This window comes from Daktulosphaira vitifoliae, unplaced genomic scaffold (genome assembly GCF_025091365.1).
Source record: "Daktulosphaira vitifoliae isolate Bord-2020 unplaced genomic scaffold, ASM2509136v1 Scaffold_5, whole genome shotgun sequence".
Taxonomy (NCBI): domain Eukaryota; kingdom Metazoa; phylum Arthropoda; class Insecta; order Hemiptera; family Phylloxeridae; genus Daktulosphaira; species Daktulosphaira vitifoliae.
Window position 1 is genome coordinate 16,270,995 of NW_026099576.1, and position 20,484 is coordinate 16,291,478.

Consider the following 20,484-nt stretch of genomic DNA (forward strand, 5'->3'; position numbering starts at 1 on the left):
CTTGGGCGTTATTATTTGTACCAAACTCGTCTAAAATATATTACAAAAGGAACAAAAGTCATTTTTAATGCATATCTAAAAAAGGACAAAAGCGGTTTTACTTAACTCCTTAAGCTGTTATTACATTCTATTAAGAATTATCATTATTATCATATTATACCTTGCATAGCCATTTATCTCTTTATCCTGAAGTCTTGAACATAATAGAATAAAAATATTACCCCTTTAGTGAATTAAGACGACCATAGGTCTGTAAATCAACTAAATAGCCACGACAAATCAACATTTTTATTATTATAGAGAATTCTATTATTATTAAAAATGTTTTCTTTAATATACTGTTGTTGAAAGTGTAAGTATTTAATGAAGTAATCGTGATATCAAACCTTCTAAAAATACAACCTTCTATAACATATTAAATTTTTATTTGTACAAGTTTAAAACGTATCAAAATCTCAAGTACACGGACAAAGTATTAAAATTTTTTTGATACAGCTAAATCTTATTATAATTTATTAAGTTACGCAGTGTCGTACAGTATGGTGTAGTCTTGACTTGAAAACTTAACAGGAAAAACATTAATTGGCTATTTGTTCGTCAATAAACCGTTTATATTACAAGAGAAGTACATAATTTGTTCTTTGCGTGTTTATAAAATGCGTGTTATGAATAATAATTCGTTTTTTTAATAAATGTCAATACGCTGGATATTCATAATAATAAAAATGTACGCATCTTGCATACTAAAAAATGATTACGCTTGAAAGGGTACACCAATGAACCGTTTGTCCCGCTTTTAATGAATATATTATTATTATACAGCATTTTGTCGCCGTCCAACGTTAATACAACACAGTTTAATGTCAGATGATACAATAAAATGGACCGATCCGTTAGTATTTCTCATTTATATTAAAAAAATGTATGTTGTTCGCAGCAAGACTAATTACATGTATCGTACCCACAACTTTGTTGACTTTAGAGACCAATATTATGTGGCGTAATTACCATCATGTTTGATCACGATTCATGCGAGGCATAAAAAGTCACACTGGAAGTGACGTTGGTGCGGTGTACCCACAGGCTATACATTTTGTGATTGGACTCGGCTGCCTATCTCATGGTCTCCAACATTCAATACTAGTAACCCGTGAAGCGAACTCTTACTGTGCTTACTATACATTTAATTGAAAGATAACAACGAAGAGTGCACTGATCGAGGAAAATAGCAGCAGAGAGTCATTGCGATAATGCCTAGAAAACTGTAAATTCGCATGCATACAATCATTCTGGTTCAATAGACCGGAACACGATTGTATACGTGCTCGGGATGTTTTAGTGGCCAATAGGTCATTTAATTAAACATCCCTTCAGTTGGCATAGATAATATTATAATATCCATCATACTCTTCCCATCCATTAATGTTACCCTTTACTATTGGTATCAAACAACAAACAGAGAACAATGTGTAAAAGTTCCATGCATTCGAATGATAAATGATTTCACGAGTAAAAACGTAACAAACAAAATATTTTTTAATAAAGAAAAATATTTCGTGGAGAAGAATTTAGACTACGTTATTAACATATAACTGTTACAAAAAATACAGTCTGTAAAATGTCAGTAGCGTTAAAAGAAGAGATGCTTTTTGATATGTCTAGAACGCCAACTAATCGTTAAAACACATTTGAGGTGTAAAATCTGACTGACATGAAACATGTGGGTCGTAGTAGTTAATAGTTGCGCCAGAAGCTGATTATTTTAATTAATATGTGTACCGTGAAAAAAAAATACTAAAAAAATTGATATAACACATCTTTATTCAACAACGTAAAATAATATTTGCACACTATTATTAAACTTAATCGATAGATGATTTGATTTTAATGGATGGAAAATGTAATGTTGTTTAATCGAATGTCAATGTTTCGACAAAATTTTTAAAATTGTATAATATTTATGCGCGAAAAATCTCATTGAAATAATTAAATCTAAAAATCTGCACACTATCTCAAAATATATATTAGTTTTTTGTTTACCACATAAAATTTCAATTACTGTAATTATTTCTACAGTCAAACAGGTGTTGATAGGACGTATTTTCTACTCTCCATTTTAGTACATAAATTGCTTATGGGGTTTCCTTTTATAGTCTAGAGACAATACAAATGGAATAGAACCCCATAAGACCTAAAGCTCATTTAAAGGCGATCCGTTCGTATGAAGCCTCAAGGGTCAACAGGACACGATTGGGCCGTTTATGTTTTGTCCATGATTATTAATACCACGCAGAGGAATCTGTTTAATTAGCATCGGGCTCATCTTTTTCTAACCCGAACTGTCCGTAGACGAATAGTACAGTGTAATTCGATTGCACACGTACACACAATTATTATTGTCTTTGGTAAGATAATTGAATTCATCCGCGCTTTTTATACATAACTACACGGCCTTGGGCGTTCGCTTCCGGACGTACACGGTCAATTAAAAAAAAACATGGACCACCAGTGATGATATCTCCCAGTAAGATTCGGATACAAGTACAACGACACATATATAAAGTAGCAGTCGAATTGTAATTAAATATGATTATAAATATGGGTAACATGGAGCTACCCACTTAATATATAATACATCAACAATACATTTGGAAATACAAAGATTCTATTCCACAGGAGGTACAATACCAAAAGGCGAGAAGAGTTTTTAAATTGTGTTTACAGCCAAAGTAACAGATTTCCTGGTTTTATATCATACCTGGTCATCAACTTTAGTTAAAAGCGAACGACGTCGCCATTGTTGTTCTGTACTAGAAACAATTTTGTTTTTTAATACGAGAAGAAATCACAAAGTCCTGCGTTAATCTTCATCATTATCACCGCTAAATCGAGCTAATTCCAATTAAAAAACTTGTATTTAATATAAAAAGACATTACATTTCATATATAACCACATCAAACACTAATTTCGAGCTACCTATTGTCAGATGTAATTACGTGTGATGTTTAAATATAATGTAACTGTCGTACGGTCTGTTGTTGAATGTTACGATCTCTGACTTGACTATCGTGCCTATAGGAAAACTAAGATGGACGCTGTGGCTATGGTATATATGATTATACTGTGCGATGAGCTGAAATAGTTTAACAATGTATTAAGGCGAAAAGTAGTATAATCACTATAGTGTTTTGTAAAATAACCATAAAAATCATCATTACCGTGTTATTATTTTTAGTACTGGGACCCGTATGTGTATTCAACGTAAAACGCGCATATGCTGATGGGAAAAATAACAACTAGGTTTATTGACTGGAAACACGCAGGGCTCGATTGATGCGACTCGAGCACGCCATTCCGATCAAAGCGATAATTGTTTCTTCGAGGTGTCCCGCTGACGACGACATAGGCATAGATTTATAAGAAAAAATCCCGTCGGTTAGACTAAGCTGTTTTTTAATTAAAAATAAATAAAATTTGGTAAGAAAAAATACCACTCGGGATTCAATCACTTCTGATTTATGTCAAACAACTGCCGTGAATACTTTTTTGTATACTACTACGTTTCAACTTTTCCACAATGGCCATCACAATTGAAAACTTTATGAACTCGTATAATACTTGTGCGCAATTATCTTGTCGAATAAACATTGGTCACAGAACTGTAGTTAAGCTGTTTTATAATTAAACGCCGACTGCGGCCAATATAGACTGCTGCTTTTAAGGGTGTGATGGCATTTAAGAGGAAGTTTTGTCATTAAAGATCCTATATCGATTAATACGTAGTTACTTGTATGCAAATTTTGCTCGAGCACTGTGAGCTTTAAACTTTCGTTTTACGCCGTGGTCAATTCGGTACACAGTGACCAACGGGGAGATACAAATGGAAATGGAAACGTTCAGACAACAAAGGGGGTCGTCCAATTCAATTTGCCCAACAATAATAATTGATTCCGTTTTAGACACGTTTTGAATTCGGTTTTGTTGTTTTTTCCTCGGGGACATGGGGCAAGAATAGCTTGCCGTCTCATCCATCAGCAGAATCTCATAGACAGTGGCGACTTGGGATTTGAGAGCAGTCGTTTTATGCACCGAATCGTCGTCGGCCGATGTCGATAACGCACGAGGTCGACGCTCTCGACAAAAGTGGTTGGCGAGTTCAAGTAAAACTGCCATGTTCGCAATTAACAGGGCCACTCGTACTAAAATATATCAAAAATGGTGTTCATATGCGTATCCGACCTCTCAGCCCGTACAGTGTTTTTACTATCATCGGCATTACCTCGTGTACTTGATTCTATGCAGAGACGACAATTGCCCAGAGAACATTACCACACTTAAAATCAGTACATTATACTTGTGAGTGTTTAAATAAAACATTATTATTTTTGCACTCTTAAGGGTGCGAATTAAATCGTACCATTGTAAAGCTTCTGTGCTGATCGAAAAAAAAACTTTTAACAGGTTTGCGACGAAGTCAAGTGTCATATTTTTAAACATATTAGATAGCTGAAACGAATGGCCAACAAATATTTTTGACTTGCGAACGAGTGAAGCGTCCCCGTCGTCTGTAAGCGGTAGGCGCCAAACATAATACCGAAATCAAATTACTCAGCACCCATTTGTCCAAGTCTGTTTTATTAAATTATTAGATCATACACTAAGTTTATCGAAAACTTTCGTTTGGGCTGTAAATTACGTTCCGTGTACTTTCTAGGAAAACTTATTTTTAATTAGACTTTCGATTTTCGAACTTAAATAATTGGCACATGTGCAAAGAAACCATAAAGTCCTACGAATTTGTCTTGAACAAACTTTGCCACTGCAGTACCGCCGCGTGATGGTCAATATTTCCAAGAGAGAAAATGAACACGTACCACTGCAATTTGACACGGTCCCACGCTGTTTTTTTTTACGATCGCCTTGTTTGCATTAAAGCCGCTACATCGTTTCACTTACCACACACGAGAGGTTGTCACACGTTGAAAAATGAGTCGGAAACGATAAAGTTGTAATGTCTCCAATATTTGGAAATGTACCTAAGGTTTTCCATCTGCATATAAAATACTATTCGTTTTTTACGTACATTTAAAGTCCAATTACACAAAAATTACAAGACGATTATGAAATAGAACGATAATTACCGATTAGATTTAAAGAATTGAAATTAACTTAACACCATCGTATTCACAAATTAGACACTTGTCAGTTCTTAATTTAATTTCGAACGACTACAGCTGCTGATACTCTAATTGGGTTCTATGAGCTCCAACATGAAATGACATTGGAAAGTTTAATACGGTATGAAGCTAAATGTCATAAAATAATTATTATCTTGTAAGTTTGAAAACCATGACGTGTTGCGCAGCCAGTTACATTTTGCAATACGTAGCATTAAAACCACAGCAAACGTCCATTTTATTATCTCACATCGAGATTTTACTGTCTACACAAAGGGTTTGTGTTCATAACACTTACAATGTTTTTTTTCTTGAACTTTTATTTTTATTTTTGGACTGTTGCCGTTGTTTCTCGATAATAATGTTTGCTCAACCCGACTAGGTTTAATGAAAGATGTTTGACACAAAAAAGCTATAGATATCTTAAACAGCACCAAATATAATTATTTTAAATACAGATGTATAATTTCATTTGGTTTTTGTGCCAATTGCTAGTAGAATGTTACACTAACCTCTACTGTTTAGTTGTTTCGTTATTTTTTGATATTTAATTTTGTATTGGTGAAATTTCAAGTTTAATCTTGATCATTGTAAAGATATTATTTTTATACATTTATTTAAAAATGTGCAGTCGGTGCTTTATTCTTAGGGCGTAAGCTTTGTATCATAACCATAACACTTTACAGGAAGAGTTCAAGTGACACTGAAGCTGCTTATCAGTATCAATTTGTGTCAACATTTTAACGTGTCGAATCCACGAGTATGAGAGATAATGGACAAATCTCAAGTATAGACGAAGGGTAAAAATTACTTCCGAAGGGGTATCTATAATCGACGGCGCCAAAACGCGGTATTTTAATGGCGTGTAACATTAGGGAACGACGAACGGTTAATTTTTGCTTTAAAAAAAAAGTACAAGATTATCTATGGAAAAGTTGTGCATTCGATACAGTGATTTACGCACATTAAAACTAAATTTCCCTAAAATCGTGTGTGGGTCATCACACTCGTATTAAATTCGTTCGAATATTGATAACAAGTGTTGTGAAATAATAAATATTATAGATTAAATCTGAAAAATATCAACAAATAATAGCGATTTGGACTGATTAGAGCTGACGATTATAAAAACATCAGCCGTACATTATAATGACAATAATATATTTCACGTGACTGATTTATTGGGGTCGACGCTCCCTTTTAAACGGCAATTCTCTACATATAATAATATAATAAAACGACGTCCGTTTACGAGTAGGGAACAAAAATAGGAAGGAATGCCTTCTCTTTATAATACCACATATTACACAGTAGTACGAATGCAAAATATTACAATGTTGTTCGGTAAACAACGTGACTATATCTTACGCCATTTTCTTTTACAAATCTAATTCCACATCCCTTTTTGTTTCTCCGAAAGAAGATACAGTAGTAAACAATATCGATTTGTTTTTTTATCGCGTTGATAAATAAAGGTATACTGTTGCTGCGGTCTCACGAACGTCACCACATTATGAATAATGAACGAGAAATATTCTATTTTAATTAGATAAATAAAAACGCAATTAACTAAAACACTACTACAATAATATTTTCAACCGTCACATTTTACTTGTTCGACTTTCTAGCGGTAATAATTAGTATCTTATTGTTACAGAGTCAACAATACAACTAAGTAAACCTGTCATGTAATTTTGTTTAATGGTGGACCGTAACAGACTAACGATCAGCAGGAACGAAAGGGTCATGTTAGATTACAAGTTAAATATTTTATATAAATATTTAAATAATATACATATGATGTTTCATTTTATTACACAGAGCCCTTACTTGGAATAAAAAACAAAAGAAAAGCCGATCGATCGTTAATATCTTCTTTACCCTCGACTTCGGATCAGATAACGCACATGGATATTTATTTGTTTGTTACATTACATTATAACAATGTCTTATTAGCACCCTCCCGTGGACTGGTCGGTTACCCTAAAGAAAGAAACTCCTACAGGAGATCCCGGTACAAGTAGTTTAATCTGACATTAAAACAAAGATCTTACTTTCGGATTAGTTAATATGAATACATCAACGTAATGTGGTCTACAAATAACAAGTATATGTCGGAAATATGTGTTTTCTGTAAAACGAACGCACAATGTATAAAAAAACGACCAGAGAAAATTGTCTAATGCAATTACAGCAGGCTTTAATCGTTCTTTAAGTTGTCCTTCGTAACTCACCATGTAATCCACCGACCCACGCAAAATTGTTGGATATTATTAAAATACCCACACGCTGACCCGAATTAAAGAGAAAAACGCCATAATTGCATACTACAAATGTATACCAACAAAAAACTTAACGCGTTATGTTGCGAGTTCAAAAAGGTTCGTGTAATTAAAAGAGTAAAGCTCCGATGGAAATGTGCACTTCATTCATTATTTACATACTAAAAACTACCGTTTGAAATGCGTTTTCTTTTCTCAGATAACTCCCACTGTGACTCGCCGTTCATTATTATTAATTTTCTTAGCAGACCAACCAATCGTTGGAGATAATCGCCGCGATTTCTAATTATAAAACGAATGTTAGGTCAATTACAAATATTCAAATACCTCGAGAAATGTGTTACATAACTGTTTGATTAACACATGTTGCTATAAAACATTTTATAAATTAACGACTATAGACTTGCGCGCAACAGAGCGGATAAGATTTGGCTAGTTAGGAAAACATCTATCGAGTGTATTCAAACAGCATTGGTAATTAACCACAAATTTCAAAACGAATTAAAATTAGAAAAGTAAAATTATTACCGTAATAATTCACATTTTGAGACGGCTAACGATTATTAATCAATTTAATAGTTTTAACGATCATCTCGTATCTTGTGGTATCTCTGCAATCACGTATACGACGACCTGGACGCTCATTTCCGTTTTCCACGGCATTATCAGCAAAACGTCTCTATCAGCAACCCGGCGGTGACCCCCGAGGGCCTTTTTATACCCAGGAAAATGACTATTAGACTTGTTCCGGCAAGAGGGTCGGGTGACTTAAAAGTAAAACTGTGTTAGTTCTCGTGTCCCTGTCGGCATTAAAAACACGTGAAAACTTGGGAAGGGGTGAAAGTGCCGCCCGTAAGCGAATGCCCTCAGGTGTTTGCACGAAACACCTTTGCTCAGCACCGTTACTTTGCTCATTTTTTTCTCTTTTTATTTCGAAAGTATTTTTTTTTAACGAGGAAAAAGTTGTTTTCAGAAATTTATTCGCACGTGCGTCAAAGAAAAGCTTTATTTGATTATTTTTTTCATGACGAGTGTTCTCATTGAGCACAGCGAATAATAGTTTAAAGTTTTTCTTTGCCAGCACTATTCGTCAGTGTCTAAACGACTTGAGATTTATTCTCGGCTGGGAATACTAACAAGTTATAGTGGCTATTCCTGAACTTATTAGTCCGTTTTGGAATGTTTATTTCGGATGTTAAACTTTGCCCTAACAAACTCCTAAGGGGTCAAAGTGGTTAAAAGCGTATTATTTTGTAGTTGTCGACCATTTCTCATGCACGAGTTCAGTTTGCACTGGATGACTACATATTTTTGTTTTTTAACATCCAAGTCTTTTTATGACTATTATATTATCTTCGCTGCATAAGAACCATGTCTACAATTTTGTTAATCTTGGCAATATTTTAATAACCAATTGGAAATCGAGAATATATCACTTATGCTTGGACTCATAAACTTTTTAGTAACCCAATTCTTTTTTATTAATACATTTTCATTAGTTTTTATTTTTTCTTTCTTATCAAGTCACGAAACACTCACATGAAACGACAATTAAATTTCTCTATGCAAGCAATGCCGGTTAATTGCAGCCAGTTATACGATAACAGGTTTAAAATTTAAACATAATGCACGTGCATGTACTTAAAACATTCAAGTACAAAAACACTAAGAGTTTGAATCGTTGTGTCCAATGAATACAGTATTTCTTTTTATATAAATACAAACACCGAGAAAGTTCATGTAATAATAAATTATTTGACATTTCTTGAAAATTATAATTTGATATATAAATTGCGAAATTCTTCTCCGTCTTTTAAACTACAAGAAAATATTACAAATATCATAAAGGTATTTTCAAGTTTTTAGTCTTATTAAAATTCTCGATTGATATTAAGTTTCCGTCTGTTATAAATAGTTTAAACAAAAAGTAAAAATACGTATAATCGGTAACTCTTTTTTTATTATAATCGATAAGGAACATACCAACAACTTTGTTTTATCAAAACACAATTATGGCAATGATACTATAGTGTTGACGTGGATAAAAAAAGGCGTTGTCGTAGTTAGTATTAATGGAATGTCTGGTGTTTTTTTTTTTTAACTCTATTATGAGCTGTTCAATGGATACTTTATAGTATGTCCGAGTGAAACATAATTTGTACTTAATGACGCCGAGTTTTTTTCCTTTACTTAGTTTTCTTTTAGGTCTCGAAACAGAAAATATGACATCACGTTGTGTACGCTGAACGTGACACTAAGGTAATAGCAGATTTATCTTAAAGAGTCATGGTGACGTTATAATATATTTCATTTAAAAGGATTCCTGCTCAGCCAACTAGACTGGAAATCCTTAAAGGTGAAGACGCTTGGAAGTAATTAATTGTCTATGCGATAAATAGGCTGAGGGCACTCGTGTGTCATATATCGTGTGCAAAATTTGTGTGATTAACGCAATCAAACACTTGTCAAGAAAAATATATTAACTATGTGTTAACTCGCTTCTTTGGAATGGCGTTATCTTCGTAAAACAATTCTGCTTTTCATTAATCGTTTGTTTATTAGTAAAATAATAATGCTGATTGTCTATAAAAAACATGTCAATTACTTGATACTAACTTATTTGATTTTAATTGAGTTTCTTTAAAAATCAAGCAGTTTAGAAAACATTATTTTTTCAATCAAGAACATTATATTCTCTAAAATATTTCACACTTATACGTTTTAAAGATTCTTATAAAATAGTAAGTTTCTTTTAGACAATTTAATCGTAGTAAATTTTGCTTACTAAAATTCAAAGCGAAAATCAACGATGGAATTCATTTTTTCCTTATGTGATACTAATTATATTCTAGAATCCTGAATGTGATGGTATAAATTCCGTCACACTTAATGAGGGTAATATACACATGTGAACGACAAGACGCACTTGTGGTACTCTGAGTTAAGTATAGTAAATAATATATTTTCGTAATAACGAAGTATTCACTAGGTACTTTAGACGTTCAGCAGCATTGATACCTTTCATGCATATTGAATGATTTATAAAAGCAGTTGGTAGGTCCGCATAATTTTTAATTGCACGTGCGCCAAATATCATACACTCCTCGTTAATTAAGGGCTAATTAATTAGAGTTATGTATGTAGGAGAACGGTGGAAAGTATCCTGACAACTGCATAATTTATATGATCAAAATACGAACATTTCTGAAAAGATTAACGCGCATTTTTAATGCATAGGAAATCTGTCAAGTTTTCTAACGTTATAACTCATTTATTAAAGTTTCTTACAACTTAATTTTACTCGCAGCATACACGACTAACTGTATCCAATATTTATGAAGACCATATCAAAACTAATGAATTTATTCATTTTTATTATTATCCTTTTAAGTATAAAATAGAACAGAATTATCACACTAATAGAACGACTCTCTAATATTCCATGCAGATAATCGTCACTGCATTAGGTTAGAAATTAATCTTTTTATAATACGACTAAAAGCATTTGTTATTACGTTTCCCAGTAGGAGAAAAAATACAAATGGTCTGCTCATCAATTGTGGTATTCCTAGAAATCTGCTAATAGGCGCTTATTACAACAACCTCCTTCATAGTCTTTAGGGCTTAAGATTACCTTTAAATATAGGGGCTTGGAATCTATAATTGTATGACTTTACGTTTATGACGGTTTCAAAGTAGGCGGATACCTACTAATTCTCGTATCAATGGCGATCATCGGCTTACCTGAGAATCATGACTTTTCACTATTTGTATTTAATTTTCATGGACCGGAATAATTATTTTCGTGTATACAGATGACTATAAAGAAGTAAGCCGGAATGATTTTTTACAGCGCGTTCCGAGCTTATGGTTCCAAAATATTAAACAGATATACGTGTTCTATCGACAAAATGTTTAATTATCTGTTCAATTAGTAGCTGACACGGAGTAGTTTTATTGCTAAACCACCACAATAACTCTGTGAAGATTTGAATTACTCGGCTTGCAACACAATCAATCAAAATGAATGTCTTAAAAATCGAGAGTTAAATTTTAATCTATTCGTTGTATAGTTTGCGTTTAACGATTGACATTAAAGAGACGTGCAAGATAGTGAAATAGTGTTCTACATCTGTCATATGGAATTAGTAATTGTAAATTATCTACATCAGCAGTAGTATAAATTTAAATATATTGATATTAAATTGAACGAATTAAAAATAATAACACATAAATGTGTTCATTGTGATCTTCAATTTGTCGCCACTTATCTTAGTAAATATGTTTACTTAAAATGATTACTGATGATTTTTCAACAATGTCTTCTAACGCATATTAATTGTAAAAGAAAACATATTAATACAAAATTTTAAATATTATCCGTTCATAACGAAAAAATGTCATTGTTGGCAAAAAACAAAACTAATATAAGAATAATTCAATTATTAATGTAAAATTATTATTTTTGGGTATGTTTGTAGCGTTAAATTTTCATAAAAATAAGTTAAAACAATTTAAATGTTAATAATGTACTTGTATTTACACGAGCAAAAATATATTTCATATGAATTATGTAATTCGAGTTCACATAAACTGTATGTCAGTCATTTTTCAAACTTTGTTAAAATATTATAATTTTACACCAAAAAAATGGCTTAATGGGAAAATCAATAAACCACTTGATGTTATAATACTATAAATAATTCCTTGGACATGTTTTACCATAAATTGAGTACTGTATATTTTTTCATGGTAAAAAAAAACAATATCGAGAATGAAATGAAAAAGGGATGTGCAATAAAAACGTATAAGTAACGCGGTATAAATGGCGTATGTGCAATTTAGTTTTTAGTGAATTTTAAGGTTGTTTTCAAATTTACTTCACGTACGTATAACCAACAGAGTACCCATTAGAGACGGTGTACATACTGTTATTGTTATTACGTCATTGCAGTGCATTTAAATTATATACTAAGTATACTTATGTGTACGATTCGTGGCGAATCTCTAAAAAGTGGTCCATTTTCACGGTTATTTATTCATACAAGTATTTCTTAAAGCGGTACTCACCTGAAACATACAAAATACCCGAACGTTACAGGCTAAAAAATACAATAATAATACATTTTTACTATAAATGTTTGTTTCGATAATAAAACTCCGGGAACGCATCGAACACCCAAATCGTTTTATTGTCTTTCCCGTGTGTAAGGGCGGCCGGTCATCCAGCAGAGTTTTATTCGAGACACTAATATGGACATGATTTAAATGAAGCAGAACGGATTCCGACGAGTAAAAAAAAAAACATCATGACGAGACTGCCACCGTGTAATTATTCTACGTCTTATCTTCCAGAGGCAGTTGTATAATAACAATAATAATGGAAATTAAAACAGACGTATCTACAAGAATTTCCCCTTTTTTATACACGCGCTCGTGTGTGGTCGTGTGTGACTTTTGATAATCGGTAAATTCTTCCATTCGGCGGTTTTTTACGAATGTAACATCCGATTAATTCTTAAAATGTCAACAGATGGAGCGGCTCGTAGAGTGTACTACTGGTGTCGTCGAAACGACCGTGTTTTTTTTTTTTTACTATCTCTACGTGCGTCGTAGGAATGTTTTTTTGTCATTTTGTAACGTGTTGACATACCAATTAGAGTGAGCTAAAGGGATAATCTCGTAGAGCGACGGGGCGAGAGGAGAAAAATCACTCTATAGGAGTCTCGAGAGGGATGAAATATCTAATGGTTAAAACTTGTGGGAACGAAAAACCAACCCAAACTGTGCCGAAGCAAATACGGTTGTGTGTAGAATAAACGTTTGGACTCCGTTGGAGCAAATAAATTAGAACGATAACCTTACGGCAATAATTTGTGTTGCACTGAAAATCCAAAACTAAACGAGTATTGAATTTTAATAAATATGTCAACGTTAATATGATATATATGTACATTTTACTTGGACGCTGTTCGTTCGACCAGAACTGTTCCGACAGCGGCCGTAGAAACGTACTGCTCTTTCAAAAACCACTTACGCGTTTGAACAGTAAATGACATGGAAAATGAAACACGTTTATCAGAAATAATTGCCGGCAATAGCACTGGCGAATACGATTATTCGTCGTGTGTGTGCAGCTCTTGTTCAGCACCGATTGGAAAACCATTAAACGACGTAGGTTTTTTTCCACGTGTCACTATCTTCCCCATAAAGTATCCTACCGTAGCAGCAGCAGCGCCTAGGGTTCGTCGGAATTCAAAAAAACCGGATTGAGGGTGGTCGGACATCCCGCTACCATTAAATCGGTCGGTGTCCCTCTTTTGCTTTTATTTTTTTTACATTTTAAACGGATGTGACGCCATGAAAACCTTCATGAATCTTTGCTACCGTCCGCGCGATTAATTCTCCGTATTCAGACGTTAATACGGTAAAAAAAAAATATTTACATTTTTTTGTCTTTTACTGATCTCTATGTGAAACCATTATTTATCGCAGCAGCAGTTCATTAATAGCCGAGTCGAGCATATCGTTAATCCAAAGGGAATTTGTTGCGTATGTTTATCAACAAGCTCATGAAAATAGTTTCGACTAGTGCTGCTCTGACGGTCCGAGGACTATTTTATGGTCTGGACGATGACGGCGGTAACGTCCATTGTTCCAAAAATGGAAGTCGCCGACAACGAGACAGTAAATTTAAAGCAACGTCATAACATTTTGTGCGGTACACATTAAAAACACTGTTGTAACGGTCTAGGAATTTTGTGTTTTTCAATTTTGGTTCAACTCGCCGCACACACGACCCGGAAAACCGCGTAGTTTGTTTAATATTTTATGTGTGACCCCAAACGAATAATTTATCGCCGGCTCTGTTTCTCGGTAATTTATCGGAAACTCCCAGAAGCGGCAGCGTCTGAATTAAAAATGAGATTTTTGTGAAAAACGGCAGCGGTCCGTACGCGCGCGTGTTGGAGAGACGTGTCGGGATCTCGTGTGTGTCGGGATCCCGTCAACAAAACGTCACAACGAATAGCAGTCGTTTAAAATCGACTAGCGGTCCCGACAATACTAGTCTACTAGCGAATCCTATTTGGTCGGCGCCAATGTATCTAGGGACCATTGCAAAGCAATCACCGTTTTCCTTTACGATTTCCCCTTCGGTGTCCGCACTGCATACGACTGGGGTAAACGAGTGCACATTGTCGTCGGGACGAGGTGTGTCTCCGCTAATAATATGATGGCGCGTACAATGCACGAAACAGCGAAACTCACCCCTTCAGTGTGGTAAGGCGGTGGTGGTGATTATGGGAGAAGCCGTTTGGAAACACTCGTAAAAGTCGACTCGAGTGTATCTCCAGTAGATTACGGAGTAGTAACGGAGATTTGACGAGCTACTGGGGACAGTATTCCCACATGAATTCAGTACAATAGTATTGCAAATAAAATACTAAACTGATTAAGTTTAAATAACTCGATCAATAATAATACAGACTTTGCTCATTCCGACAACTGGATATTTTTACTTCGGGTCTATTTAGATTGCAAATAAACGATTTTTGATATTTAAACGATACATTTGATCGTAAAATTGTTTAAACGCGATCTCAGTGTAGTGATGAAAACAGTAGATCTCAAATATTATGGGAAATATACATGTAAACTTGTGCAGGTAATGTAATGCGTACTGGAATTCTGTGCCGATAGGGTGAAAACCTATCGACTTGTCATTAGAACTGTTGTACAGTGAATCACAATTAAAACCGCAACGTCTGAAAACTGCGCCGTTATTGGCCACTTTAATTAGTTTCAAGTTTTGTAACATCGACGTGGGCCAATTTTCATTGCTCGTAATCCATTTGAGTGAACAAAGCGAATTTAAGTAAAACTGTAATTAGCTATAAATTGACCATTCGAATTGAAGACTAACCAAAATTACGCCGTTTAGTGGTGTGTGCAGAAAGTGTCAGAGATCGAAATGAGAAAGAGTTACAAAAAAAAAAAAACGACCTCAATGTTTTATTATAAATTCGCAGAAGATATTTCTGTGCTCTTTAAATTCAACCCGTTCTACGAAAAGATGATAAGCCTTTATGTTATATAACTTGTTATTGATGAATCACAATTATCTATACACTTTTACAAGTAAAGCACTTCAAATCAAACTCGACAAATATGTTTTTATTCACAAACACATCTTACTTAAGTTTACTACTTACTAGTGCAAGTGTTATTGATTTCAGATTTTCAAAAAAAAAATGGCGTTTTTGTTTGGCAATAAGTACTTTTCTAAATTAAAAGAATATACCACTTATCATGAGATAAGTTAAGACACATTGATGTACACATTTTAATATAATAATTAACTGTGTATATATTTTATTACAGTAAATATTTATATATTTTTTAATGAAAACATTATCAAAAATCATTTTAGTGATCTCGTATATAAAACTTGCAGAAAACAAAAAATACATAAATTTAAGTATAAAGTGCTGTCATTAGTTAACTTTACAATTATTTATTTCTGTAGACTAATAATATATATGTTTTTTTTTTATAGTTTTGTTTTTATTATAATAGTACAGCTTAATAAATAACTAATAATATTTCTAAAAAATTAAATTGTAATTCTGTAATTTTGTATACTCTAATATGTTGACAGATTTTTTTTTTTTCAAAGGTTTTTGGAGATTATAGATTAGTTTGATAATATTACAAATGGAATGCGATTCTAATGAATCTCATCGATTTAATAAAATATTTACGTTTCAAGATCATATTTTCCAATTGATGGAAAGTTCAATTATCCACCACGTTTGACAATTGCGACACCTACTTTCATCAGGCCGATTTGAAAAAAGCACAGCACAAAAATTTGCTGTGCATAATAAAAGGTCAATTGATTAGAGATATTCTATGCTAAAATAACTGGTTTTAAAATGTATTATTATTAATAATTATTAGGTCGAATTTAAATTATTTTATAAATAATTAAACCATAAAACAATCGAAAAAGAAAAAATTCTAGTAATTTCCTAAATAGTTCAGAAATTATTCGAAAAAGAGTAAACTTGTTAATTAAAATTCATCAATGGAAAAAATCTTATATATCCCACAGTAGTATAGACGTTTTTCGTAGAGAGACAGCAATTACATTATGTATCTAACACAATATAAATACGTTAAAAAACTACTTGACTATCGCCAACGACCATACCACGTTGAATACACCAGTTCTCGTCCGATCACTGAAGTTAAGCAACGTCGGGCGTAGTTAGTACTTGGATGGGTGACCGCTTGGGAACACTACGTGCCGTTGGCATTTTTTTACTACTTTTTTTCCTTTGGCTTATAATTCTTAGTAACTTAATAATGGTTAAAACATATTTTTTCCGAGACATTCATTATTATATGTATTATGATATCATTTTTTTGTTCGAATTTTTATTGAATCACAAAAATTCGTAAATCAGAGAGGAATTTGGTGTATATCTATCCTAATTAAAAAAAAAACAATTCAACGGCNGCAAATACATAATTTATTTGTACTATATTACGATTTTTATAGAATGTATACGCTGTTGGCTTTTTCTTAAAAAATGATACTCATTTTATTTTACAATCACACTTCTAAAAAGACTTAGTATAACCACTATATATGATAAAATTAAGTACACCAGGAAGTTGAATTTTTTTTTTTAATTAGGATTATTTGGAGAACTTGGATGGGCGCCCGTTTGGAAACATTGCGTGTAGTTGGCATATATTTTTAGTCCTTTTTTAAATTTTTACTTATATTTATAATAACTTAAAAAATGGTTTAATGAACATTTATAAATTTTTAATCTAATGGACTATTTTTGAAATTATCTCTTCTTTTTTTAACATATAGAATTAAGACAATTTCATTAACATGAGCGCATCAATTATACATTTTTTTTCTACAATTGAAAACACATTATATTATAATTAAATATTTTATTACAAAATTCAAATAATTGTTCAAAACTATTTCATATTACAAAAATTATAACATATTTTATCACTAGATTCAAAGTATTACACGTATTAAGTAATCCAAACACTAGTTAATAACCTATGTTGTTCAAATCTGTGAAAAATCATGATTAGACTAGTAAAATACGAGAATAAGGGTCCCACTAGATAAGCTTGTTGGCCACGGCATGTTCATCACTTTCCCCTTAATTCGGATTGATAATTGGCGATAGAGTTCCAATAACATATAGTGTTTCTCCATGTATAAAATATTTTAGAACTTTTGATCTTTTAATATAATATTATAAAAATAATATTAATATAATTTCCCCATAAAAATCGTTTTGCATTAGAAATTAAGTAAGAACATTTTACAAGTATTTAAATCCATAGGCCAATATCATAAGCTGCACTCATTTTCACATATTTATTTGCAGTTTTGTTTCTATGATTACATAAATTATTATTTAATAATCAACATTGTTTCTAAGAAAATAACTGCACTCCGTAATTTTACTTCCTAACATATTTTACTAGATAAATAATTTTTTCACGATTTTTGGCAATATTTGATTAAATTGATAATATTTTTGTAGAAATGGAATGCGTGAGTGATTTTGAAGAACCGCTATTATTTGAACACAACACATACTTTCCATCTATGGGAAGAACAAATCTAAGGTATCCGCCACCGTTGCCTGTTGAAAATGAGCCTGGCCGGAATAATAACCCACCAGCGCCAATCAGTCTTACAATAAAAAAAAATGAAATGTTCCTGATGCTGCAATGGGAGATAGAATTAAAAAAACGGCATGAGGATATTTGTTATTATGAACTATATTATTGGAGTAATCTTTATGCAAACTCTCCCCACTGGATTCTCATAAATGATATTTCATCATCTTCAAATCCAATGCAATACTTTTTAGCTGGATACATACCAGGATACAAGTACTATTTTGCTGTGAGAGCCGTTGATATTTATGGCAAACGAGGCCATTTTATCAAAAAACTCATAAGACTATAAGTATCACTATTGTTAATATGTATAATTAAATGGATTAAATGTCTTTCCTTTTTTTGCTCAACATATTAATTTATTTTATAAATTTTCAAAAAAAATGTTTGTTTCTACATATATAAGATACACAATTCTTCTAATTTCTTAATAATATTTTCAAATAATTAATTAAAATATTGTTGTAAAACATTCTATCATAACTTTATGTGTTTTCAATTATTATTCTGTGTCAATATTTAAAAAAATAATTTTTTATGTATTGAATAAGCATATCAATAAACGAAGAAATAATTTAAGTATGTTCGTCTGATATTCAGTTATCGAAAAAAAAATTGTAAAGCTTTTTAAGAAATTTAAACTTTATTATATATGTTATGTAATAATATCAAATTTGAATGTATATTGTAATAATAAAATAACATATGTATAAATATATTGGTTATTTATAAAATATATCTTTGTTTCTTATGTTAAACTTAAATTTTAATATACAGAGTGATTGAAATCTGGTAAGACACTCATTTTCTCAGAAAATATTGAGAATTTTAAATTTTATTATAGAGAAAAAATATTAAGTTCAAAATACTCTACTATAATATGTAGTCAAACCATTATTTTTTTCGTACCTTCAAAGAAAAAAAACCCTTATTTATAATTTTCTTAAATGGAAACAAATATTTTTAATTTTATAATATGATAAAAAAAATAAAATTACAAACAATTTTGTTCTTATAATTTTTTTCATCCGATTAACCGTTCGTCCGTTACAGCTTGTTAAAGTTAAGTGTTTTTAGGCCAAATTTCTATTGTCATTTTACTGTATTAAATACAGAAGTCATTGTTTTTATTTGCTGTTGCATAAACCAAATTTTAATGATCAAGTTATGACAGGTAAATTAGCTATAAAAATGTAGTACGTACTAAATGAGTGATAACAATAATAGATTCAAACTTGGTATTCGGTGGATTATTAATAGCTAGTTTTGTAAGACTAAAGAATCTAACTAAAATAGCGGTTGCACTGCCACCGATATATGAAACGTAATAAATGACAGTATTTTTTCTGGAAGTCAAAATCTTTAAACAATTATAAAACGTAAACGGTTGTTCGAATAAAAAAAAAATTATTTGTAATTTTTTTTTCTGTAATATTATCAAATCAAAAATAGTTGTTCCTATTTAAAAAAAATTATAAATAAACATTTTTGTCCCTGAAGGGATAAAAAAAACAATTATTTAACTTCATATTCTAGTAAAGTTTTATATACTTAATAATTTTTCTTTTTACAAAAATTTTAAATAATCAATAGTTTCTGAGAAAATAAGTTTCTTACCAGATTTCGATCATTCTGTAGATAATTTAATGATAAAGCAACCAAATAGAAAATATCCCTTATAACCTAAAGCAGTATAGAAGTTTTTCGTAGAGAGACGGTCATTATATCACGTATGCCATATAATATAAATAAGATAGAAAACAACTGAGTTTTCGCCAACGACCATACCACGTTGAATACACCAGTTCTCGTCCGATCACTGAAGTTAAGCAACGTCGGGCGTAGTTAGTACTTGGATGGGTGACCGCTTGGGAACACTACGTGCCGTTGGCAATTCTTTTACTTTTTGCTTTTAATTCTTAGTAACTTAATGATGGTTAAAACATATTTTTTTCCGAGACATTCATTATTATATGTATTATGATATAATTTTTTGTTCGAATTTTTATTGAATCACAAAAATTTGTAAATCAGAGAGGAATATGGTGTATATCTATCCTAATTAAAAAAAAAAAACAATACAACGGCCTAGTGAAATTAATTTTATTATACTTAGCGCTAAATCTATGTCTGTTAAAAGTGTAAAAGATATAAAACGGTTTAATAAATATTGCCAACAGCACGTAGTGTTCCCAAGCGGTCACCCATCCAAGTACTAACTACGCCCGACGTTGCTTAACTTCAGTGATCGGACGAGAACTGGTGTATTCAACGTGGTATGGTCGTTGGCGAT

General features: G+C 32.1%; 1 protein-coding gene and 3 non-coding genes across 4 annotated transcripts in view; 2 read left to right on the forward strand and 2 right to left on the reverse strand.

Annotated features, from left to right (window-relative positions):
• The window catches only part of LOC126907254 (protein slit), a 96,100-nt gene that overhangs the window by 57,908 nt on the left and 17,708 nt on the right, over positions 1 to 20,484 (reverse strand). The window lies entirely within an intron of this gene.
• LOC126908739 (5S ribosomal RNA) lies at positions 16,661 to 16,779 on the forward strand. The gene has a single exon (XR_007704831.1). It is a non-coding gene; the product is annotated as a 5S ribosomal RNA (ribosomal RNA).
• Positions 19,966 to 20,084, forward strand: LOC126908743 (5S ribosomal RNA). The gene has a single exon (XR_007704834.1). It is a non-coding gene; the product is annotated as a 5S ribosomal RNA (ribosomal RNA).
• LOC126908724 (5S ribosomal RNA) lies at positions 20,363 to 20,481 on the reverse strand. Its single transcript, XR_007704823.1, has one exon. It is a non-coding gene; the product is annotated as a 5S ribosomal RNA (ribosomal RNA).